Raw genomic sequence first — 2,710 nt, forward strand, 5'->3', positions numbered from 1 at the left:
TTTAAGTGGAACTGAAAGAATGTTGATTTTGGTATCAAGAGGGAATTTCTTAGTGTAACGCCACATACAACAGACAGGAAGTGTGTTGTAGACAGGGGATTGGACAGTAGAGGGAGCCACCCACATCTTGGGGAGTTTATATATACTGGGGGAAAAACGAAGAAGGGTCAGAAGCATTCAGATTAAATTGGGACGATGCTCCTCCAGACAACGCGGGTCTGTAATTTATGCTGTAACCTCGTGATATTGAATAAAAGCCTCTAAAACACGGTGCAGCCTAAAGCGGACTCTTTGTTGACAGCAATAATTGCCAGCATTCTCCCGATACGACAGTTTCCAGACACGGAACTAGAAGGGAGGGAAGTCAGATACCGCCATTAAGGAAGTGGGCGGAGTGGTCAAGAGGTGAAAACTGGAGACAGTGGTGGAGGAACCAAAGAGGGAGGGATTAAGCTAAAATGTATGTAAAATGACTGTATAAACTGAGAGCTGAGAGGTGGAAGTGAGATGCTCTGCAGACCACCTCGGCTATATTGATTGTAATAAAGTCTATCTTAATTCTACAAAAAACTCTGAAAGTTCTTTGTGTTTGATGGAGGACAAAGACAATTTTCTACAACATTAATTATTAGATTGTTCTCTGCAATATTCTAACCTTAATGGTCCTCTGTAGCTCAATTGGTAGAGCATGGTTTGATCCCCGGTACCACCCATACGTAAAAATGTATGCACGCATGACTGTAAGTCGCTTTGGATAAAAGCGTCTGCTAATTGGCATATTATTATTATTATTATTAACATGCTTGTCCTTAACAGTGTTGATTTAAATAAGAGCGTTAGTTTGCTGTGTCCGTTACTAGTTTAGACCACACCCCTCCTGGTTGTATCTCTTCCATATTTCAGCGTTGGGTCGGGAGGGTGGTACCATTTTTGTTTCCAGCCGCCTCGGACCCAATCAAAATCAACTTGAAACCCTCGTCATTTTCATCTCCAGATCTGTTGCTTCCTCTAACCCCGGTCAATCTACGTTTTCAATGGTGGTTTAATTACATGGAAAGACTCAAATACACCATGGAAAACTACCTTGTCATGCAACTGAATCCATTTCTGAGCATTGTTAAATTTGCTGCCGTTTTACAATGCTGGTTTTGTTTTATAAAATAGTTTATCCTACAGACACCTTAACAGACTAGCCTTACCTTTGTGCTTTAAGTGAAAGGTGTGTTAACCAAGTCAAGTTACTGGACTAAAAGGAAGAGAATAGTGAGGGTAGTTCAGAGGGACATGCAGGAGATTGGGGAGTTCAGAGGGACATGCAGGAGATTGGGGAGTTCAGAGGTACATGCAGGAGATTGGGGAGTTCAGAGGGACATGCAGGAGATTGGGGAGTTCAGAAGAACATGCAGGAGATTGGGGAGTTCAGAGGGACATGCAGGAGATTGGGGAGTTCAGAGGTACATGCAGGAGATTGGGGAGTTCAGAGGGACATGCAGGAGATTGGGGAGTTCAGAAGAACATGCAGGAGATTGGGGAGTTCAGAGGGACATGCAGGAGATTGGGGAGTTCAGAGGGACATGCAGGAGATTGGAGAGTTCAGAGCATTAAATTGAAGATTATTCGCTGGTAACAGCTCTGGTGGACATTCCTGCAGTCAGCATGCCAATTGCACGCTCCTTCAAAACTTGAGACATCTGTGGCATTGTGTTATGTGACAAATTTGCACATTTTAAAGTGGCCTTTTATTGTCCCCAGCACAAGGTGCACCTGTGTAATGATCATACTGTTTAATCGGCTTCTTGATATGCCACACCTGTCAAGTGGATGGATTATCTTGGCAAAGGAGAAATGCTCACTGACAGGGATATAAACAAAAATGTTGTGCGTATGAAACATTTATTATTTCAGGCTCATGAAATCAAAACTTTAAATGTTGCATTTACAGAGTATTAATAGATTTACAAAATAAATCTCCAAAGACAAATGTTTTAAGGGCATGAAAAATAGTAATGTTCTACTTTATCCCTGTAGCTCAGTTGGTAGAGCATGGCGCTTTCAACGCCAGGGTTGTGGGTTCGTTTCCCACGGGGGGCAGTATGAAAATGTATGCACTCACTAACTGTAAGTCGCTCTGGATAAGAGCGTCTGCTAAAATGACTAAAATGTAAAATGTATCGAAGGCTTTATAAAATGCCAAAAGAGAATACAACTCTTATCAGAGACCAAATCGGAGTAATCTATGATATTTAATACCAGTGTGACATTATTCGAGATTTGTCTATTTCTCATCAACCCTGACTGGGACTCATCTATAACGGCATCAAAAACCAGAGCTATTAGCTTAGAATCGTTATTTAAAAGACAAAGTGGACGCCAATTATCAATGAGTAACAAGTATTTTTTTAGGTTAGAGTAATTAAACCTTGCGTTAGAGGGGCTAGCATACAAACTGTAGCACAGACTAGATCAATATGATGTTGAGAAATAGTGCATTGTGGGTAGTTTAGAAGATATTGGAAATAAGTTAATAAATATGTAATAGCCCCAAAAACATAACAATGTTTGTACTTATAAGTAACCAGATTATGACTACAACTACGTTATTAAGTCTTTAAAACGCCACTGTGTTGTTACATTGGTGAGTTAAAACTCATGCTTCCTACCCTTTAACTTTTTGTCTGAAAATAAAATCTACATTTTACTCAACTGCGTT

At 40.5% G+C, this 2,710-nt stretch overlaps 1 non-coding gene across 1 annotated transcript; it reads left to right on the forward strand.

The window, feature by feature from the left end:
• The first annotated feature begins 2,018 nt into the window (after positions 1-2,018).
• trnae-uuc lies at positions 2,019-2,091 on the forward strand. Its single transcript has one exon. It is a non-coding gene; the product is annotated as a tRNA-Glu (tRNA).
• Positions 2,092-2,710: the final 619 nt, after the last annotated feature.

Source organism: Coregonus clupeaformis, unplaced genomic scaffold, assembly GCF_020615455.1.
Source record: "Coregonus clupeaformis isolate EN_2021a unplaced genomic scaffold, ASM2061545v1 scaf1792, whole genome shotgun sequence".
NCBI classification, from domain to species: domain Eukaryota; kingdom Metazoa; phylum Chordata; class Actinopteri; order Salmoniformes; family Salmonidae; genus Coregonus; species Coregonus clupeaformis.